This window comes from Pseudophryne corroboree, chromosome 3 (genome assembly GCF_028390025.1).
Source record: "Pseudophryne corroboree isolate aPseCor3 chromosome 3, aPseCor3.hap2, whole genome shotgun sequence".
In the NCBI taxonomy this organism is placed as follows: domain Eukaryota; kingdom Metazoa; phylum Chordata; class Amphibia; order Anura; family Myobatrachidae; genus Pseudophryne; species Pseudophryne corroboree.
The window spans coordinates 733,075,392-733,082,462 of NC_086446.1; positions in this window are offsets into that span (position 1 = coordinate 733,075,392).

The following is a 7,071-nucleotide window of genomic DNA, read 5'->3' on the forward strand; positions in this document are numbered from 1 at the left end:
GCCAATAGCACCTGCTCCAGCTACTCCGCCCATGGTCTACCCCTGGGTAAAAGAAGAGTCATTTTCTTGTTCGTACCCAGGCTCAGGAATCAGAGGGGGTAATTCAGAGTTGATCGCAGCAGCAAATCTGTTAGCAGTTGGGCAAAACCAGAACCATGGGGGTCATTCCAACCCATTCGTACGCTGCGGTGCGAACGGGTCGGAAGTGTGCATGCGCGTCGTTGCCCAGCGACGGTCGTCGCTGGGTAGCGCAGCCGCGACCGCAACAAGATTGACAGGAGGAAGGCTTCCAGGGCGTCAACTTACCGTTTTCCGAGCGTGGAGATCCGAACGCAGGCATGTCCAGGCATTTGGAGGGCGGATGTATAACATCAATTCCGGGACCTTCATCTCTGGATCCATCACACAGGGTAAGTAACTGCAAGGCTGGTCTTGTTTTACACAAAACTTTTTTAGCACAGCAGCCCTGCTATGCTAAAATACATTTCCCCATAGGCGGCGTCTAGTTGATCGCACGAGCAGCAATAAGTTGCTACGTGCGATCAACTCGGAATGACCCCCCTATGTGCACTGCAGGGGGGGGGGCAGATATAACATGTGCAGAGAGAGTTAGATTAGGGTGGGGTGTGATCAAACTGAAATCTAAATTGCAGTGTAAAAATAAAGCAGCCAGTATTTACTCTGCACAGAAACAAAATAACCCACCCAAATCTAACTCTCTCTGCACATGTTATATCTGCCCCACCTGCAGTGCACATGGTTTTGCCCAACTGCTAACAAATTTGCTGCTGCGATCAACTCTGAATTACCCCCCTTGTGCACTTGCCGGCTTGAAAGGTTGAGTGTGTCTCTAATCAGATTACAGAGTTTCCCACTTACTTTTATATTGTAAATGTTTGAGATTGGCAGGCAGTGGCACCTACCTCTAGGTAGCAGCTGCAGTGGCCGGCTTGCGTGACTCTATAGGTCACGCAGCAGGCCGATGATGTCGGAGATGATCCGAGATGATAACAAAATTAAAGTGATAAAAAATAATAAAAATAAAATATTTTAAGTAAAACAGACACGGTTTAAATGATATCCCAATCATGTGGGTTCAGTATGGTATGCCGGCGGTCGGGCTCCCCGGCGACCAGCATACCAGCGCCGGGAGCCCGACCGCCGGCTTACCGACAGTGTGGCGAGCGCAAATGAGCCCCTAGCGGGCTCGCTGCGCTCGCCACGCTACAGGCACGGTGGCGCGCCACGCTATTTTATTCTCCCTCCAGGGGGGTCGTGGACCCCCACGAGGGAGAATAAGTGTCGGTATGCCGGCTGTTGGGATTCCGGCGCTGGTATACTGTGTGCCGGTATCCCGTCAGTCGGCATACTGAAGACCACCCCAATCATACACCAATGCGTCAATAAATTGCCCTAATGCGCACACGGGAGGCATTCAAGTTGCTGGCTGCCAAGATCCCAGCGGTCAGAATTCCGCGCCGGCATCCCGACACCTGGTGAAATACCGGTGGTCGGAATCCCGACTGCTGCCCGGAATTCCCACTTGGAATTCCCACTCTGGTGGTGGTCCACGCCACCACCTAAGGGGGAATAGGGTGACTAAGCGTGATGAGCGCAGCAAGCCCGCTTGGGGACACGCTGCGCTCGCTGCCGGTATTCTGGCTGTCGGGATCCCAGCATCGGTCTCCCAACAGCTGGGATATCATACTGAATCCGTTCAAACAGGGGTTCATAGTACTGCACCAGGTTACAAAGAGTAATTTGCATGATTCATGTTGGAAATACGTGTGTACAGGCTTGATAATGTGGCAGAGTTTTGTACACACCAGCGGATGCCCTAAGACAACTAATAGCCCAGATTCCTAACCAGTGAACTGGTTTTATTGATGGAATAATGGCTACTGCTATACTCACTGTTATTCACACTGATTAGATGGATGGAGCCGTGCGAGATATCATGCAGCTCGCCAGCTGGTGAGTGTATGCAGCTTGCGGGTAGCAAAGCAGGATATTGGAACATTGTCTAAAACAGCAGGTATTTGCAGGTCTCACCAGAGGTAAGTGAAAGACTAGTGGCTCTCACTGTGGTGATATAACACAGTGACAAGATGGCACCGCGTATGTGCAGTGCTTAGGTTGGTGGCCATCTTGGTACAGGGCATGAAACCTCCCTGCAGCAACCATAGGAAGTCTGTGCAGTAACATGCTCCTCTTTCAATCATTGACACTGCACATGCTCAGAGAGCAAAGGCAAATACATGTCAGTATGCAGATATTGACATATTTTGAATGTTTCTCACCTCACAATCGGAGAGGTGAAACGGGCATTGGAGGAACAGTAAGGATGTTTTAGCGCAATCATGGGTCATGCAGCCCAGCAATAAACAGCATATGTGCCTATTAGGAGATATATTATCTGCCCCTGCTATAGAAACAAATAATACATATGTAAACATATTTTCACAACATAACATGTTCAGTCGCCATTAGGTTCATAGTGTTGCCAACCACCCTTGATGACACCACAGCATGGGAAGTTCTGTGCCAGCCCAGCCGTCTCGCTCGGATCCCTGAGCTCATCATATTATAACATAATCCAGCTTTTCCTTTTCTATATAACTGCTATAAATTATAAAGTTTTTCATTTGATTATGGCAGCTACTGAAAGGCCTACAGTATGTGTCCGACACCCCCCCCCAAAAAAAATAATAATAATAATAATAAAAAAAAAAAATAATAATAATAGAAAAAGCTATCCTCTGATAAAACAACACACAGTGCATAACAAATGCTTGTGTCTCCTGGGATGTAGTCATTAGGTCAACACTAACAAAGTTGACATTTATAATTGTTATAATCTCTAAATTGTTAAAATGTCAACAGGCAACATGTGGACATTGTCAGATTTCCAACATTAGGGTTAGGCACTAAGGGGGGTTAGGGTTAGGCTACAGGAGGAGGTAAGAGTTAGGCTGCATCGGAAAGGGGGGGTATGGTTAGGCTACAGGAGGAGATTAGGGTTAGGCTACAGCAGGGGGGTTAGGATTAGGCTGCAGATGGAGGTTAGAGGTAGGCTACAGCAAGGAGCATTAGGGTTAGGCTGCAGGAGGTTAGGGTTAGGCTGCTGTGTGGGGTAGGTTAGGGTTAGGCTACAGCCGGGGGAGGGGGGGGGGGTTAGGGATAGGCTACAGCAGGGTTGACGGTTAGAGTTAGGCTACAGTGGGGGGTTTGGGGCATTAGGGTTAGTCTGCAGGAGGAGGTTAGGCTTAGGCTGCAGCGTGGGGTAGGTTAGGGTTAGGCTACAGCGGGGAGGGGGTTAGGGATAGGCTACAGTGGGGGGTTTGGGGCATTAGGGTTAGTCTGCAGGAGGAGGTTAGGCTTAGGCTGCAGCGTGGGGTAGGTTAGGGTTAGGCTACAGCGGGGAGGGGGTTAGGGATAGGCTACAGTGGGGGGAGGTTAGAGTCAGGCTACAGTAGGGTTGGAAGTTAGAGTTAGGCTACAGTGGTTGAGGAGGTTAGGGTTAGGCGACAGCAGGGGGAGGTTATGGATAGGATACAGTGGGAGGGTTAGGCACTAGAAGGACGGTTAGGGGTAGGGATTAGGGAGAGGGCAGCTATACTCAGTGAAATGCTGCTCTGATAGATGACTCCATCTGTACTGGCAGTCACATGACCATTGAAACACAGAAGACACTGCTGAAACCGCTGCGGCCATCAGGAGCAGGTAAGTCACCGCTGGGCCACCAGGGATGATATGTCAACATTCTATCATGTAAACATTTCAGCACTGTTTACATGATGAATATCAACATGATCAATGTCGACATCATGACCATGTCAATATGATTGTCATCATTATGGATGTCGGCATATCATACCTAAGTCGAGCCTCCTGAGGTACAATTTTAGCATTTGCCCCGGCAGCAACAGGGTTAACTCTTTGTCAAACATCTACACATTCTGAGCATATCCATGTTGGGAAATGATATGAACGTGATCTACTTCTCCTCTGCTGCAATTGGTAATAAAGAAGACGTTCTATTAATCAAATGAGCAGTTAAGTTTGCAGACAGCTTGTATGTTACATTGAGTGGTCCTTAAAGCCAGATGTCAGAGAGAGACTGTATATCCTAACCTCTGACCTACCAGTGTTACACTGAGACCCTCACACACAGCGAGAGGTGCGCTAAGCTGTCTCTGACACTTGACTCTGGAAATATTATCAAGGTAATGTGTTCTAGAACAGATGTAGCCGGATATTCCAGCTCACTGGAACTCATCCTCAATACATACTTCAGATATATAATTATCATGGGAACTAGTGCATTATGCAGTAGTAGCGTTCCATAATTATTATTGCACTGACAGGTTAGCTATACCCAATGAAGTTAAGATTAATTACTGCACAAATTCATATGTCTGAAGTGTGTCAAATTCACAAAATAATAACTGTAAATTAGTGACTATAGGATTTATTCATTAACAGCTGAGGGCCCTCATTCCGAGTTGATCGCTCGCTAGCTGTTTTTAGCAGTCGTGCAAATGCATAGTCGCCGCCCACGGGGGAGTGTATTTTTGCTTTGCAAGTGTGCGAACGCCTGTGCAGCCGAGCTCTACAAAAACATTTTGTGCAGTTTCAGAGGGTTCCGGTATGAATGGTCGACCATGTTATGGTCGACAGTCATTAGGTCGACCACTATTGGTCGACATTGGCATGGTCGACATGGACAAATGGTCGACACGTGGACATGGTCGACACATGAAAGGTCGATGCATGAAAAGGTCGACATGAGTTTTTTAAACTTTTTTTGGTGTCGTTTTCTGCGTAAAGTGAAGGGGAAACCCAATTAGTGCACCGCGTTCGCTCGCCGTGCTTCGTGCAAGGTGCCTCGCTCCGCTGCGCTCGGCACAGATTACCGTTCCCAATCGTAGTCCACATAGATCGTAAAGTATGGAAAAGTTCCCCAAAAGAAAAAAAAAATGTGAAAAACTCATGTCGACCTTTTCATGTGTCGACCTTTCACGCGTCGACCATTTTCATGTATCGACCATGTGGCCATGTCGACCATGCCAATGTCGACCAAAAGTGGTCGACCTAATGACTGTCGACCATAACATGGTCGACCATCCAAACGGATACCGTTTCAGAGTAGGTCTGAACTTACTCAGCCCTTGCGATCACTTCAGTCTTTTTGGTGCCGGAATTGACGTCAGACACCCACCCTCCAAACGCCCGGACCCGCCTGCGTTTCCCCTACCACTCCCAGAAAACGGTCAGTTGACACCCAGGAACGCCCTCTTCCTGTCAATCTCTTTGCGATCGGCTGTGCAAATGGATTCTTCATTAAATCCAATGCTCAGATACGATCCGCATTGTACCCGTACGACGCGCGTGCGCATTGCAGTGCATACGCATGCGCAGTAGACACCTGATCGCAGCGAAAATTGGCAGCGTGCGATCAACTTGAAATGACCGCCGAGATTCCCTATCGTCACTCTGCTGGTTGATCAGATCCCCCATCTGCAAGCGGTTACACCCTATTATCAATGGCGTATAGGTATAACCCTGAATCTGCTCATTGTAATGTGGTATAAAATGACCTGAAGGCCATTAGAATGTTACATAATATGAACATCTGGGGCACTGTAATGTGACATAGTAGGAAATGGAGACTCTGTAGTGTGGCATAATACGAACTGGGGGTACTGTAATGTGGCACACTATGAAGTGGAGGCACAAAAGTGCTGCACAATATAAACTGGGGCACTGAATGTGACCCCTGACCAACATGGGTACGGGTCGTTGGGTCAACTCAACTTAGGTCGACAGTCATTAGGTCGACCACTGAAGGCCGACATGCGCATTAGGTCGACATGCACTAGGTCGACATAGGCATTAGGTCGACGTGTACTAGGTCGACATGTGTGAAAGGTCAACATGTGAAAAGGTCGACATGAGTTTTTGGACTTTTTTGTGTCGTTTTCTTCGTAAAGTAACGGGGAACCCCAATTAGTGCACCGTGGCGCTTCGTTCGCCATGCTTCGGGTGCGCTCGTCACAGGTTACCGTTCCCAATTGTAGTCCACGTGGATCGTAAAGTATGAAAAAGTCCAAAAAGTGAAAAAAATGTGAAAAACTCATGTCAACCTTTTGACCTGTCCACCTAGTACATGTCGGCCTAATGCACATATCGACCTAGTACATGTCGACCTAATGCCCACGTCGACTTTTAGTGGTCGATCTAATGACTGTCGACCTAACGACCGTATCCCACCAACATTGCTGTGTGACTATATCATACATCCCACCAATAACCTTTGTGATCTGGCTGGACCGTTATGCAATAGATAGCACCTATCCTTGTGTATCAATGTCTATTTTTCTCTAGATTGTAAGCGTGCGAGCAAGGCTGTTCGTTATTACCCAGTGTTGTTTTATCACTGGTGTTTCCAATTGTAAAGTTCACTGGAATTTGCTGCAATATATAAGAAACAGTTAATAAATAAATAATATGAACTGGGGACACTGTAATGTTGCATAATATAAACTGGTGACACTTAGGCCCCTATTTATCAAACCTTGGAGAGTGATAAATAGCAAGGTGATAAAGTACCAACCAACCAGCTAACTGACATGTCACAGGCTGTGTTTGAAAAATGACAGTTAGGAGCTGATTGGCTGGTACTTTATCACCGTGCCATTTATCACTCTCCAAGGCTTGATTAATCTGGGCCTGTATGTGAATTGGGGGTACTGTGTGGCATAATGTGTACTGGCAGCCCTACAATGTGACATCATGTAAACTAGGGCACTACTATGGTTCAGAAAATGAACAAAGTTCCGTCTACACTGCTGCTTGTTGTGGTTACTGTAGGGTGACCATAATATCCCTTTAATCTGGGACACCTATGATTTACACAGGTTCTGTGGCTGGCTAAACTCTAGCCTGAATTTCACCTGGTTTTAGCCAGCCACAGAACCTGTGTAAATCATGTGTGTCCCAGATTAAAGGGATATTACTGTATGGTCACCCTAGTTACTGTTCTGGTGCGCAGTGGTCACGATATAGTGG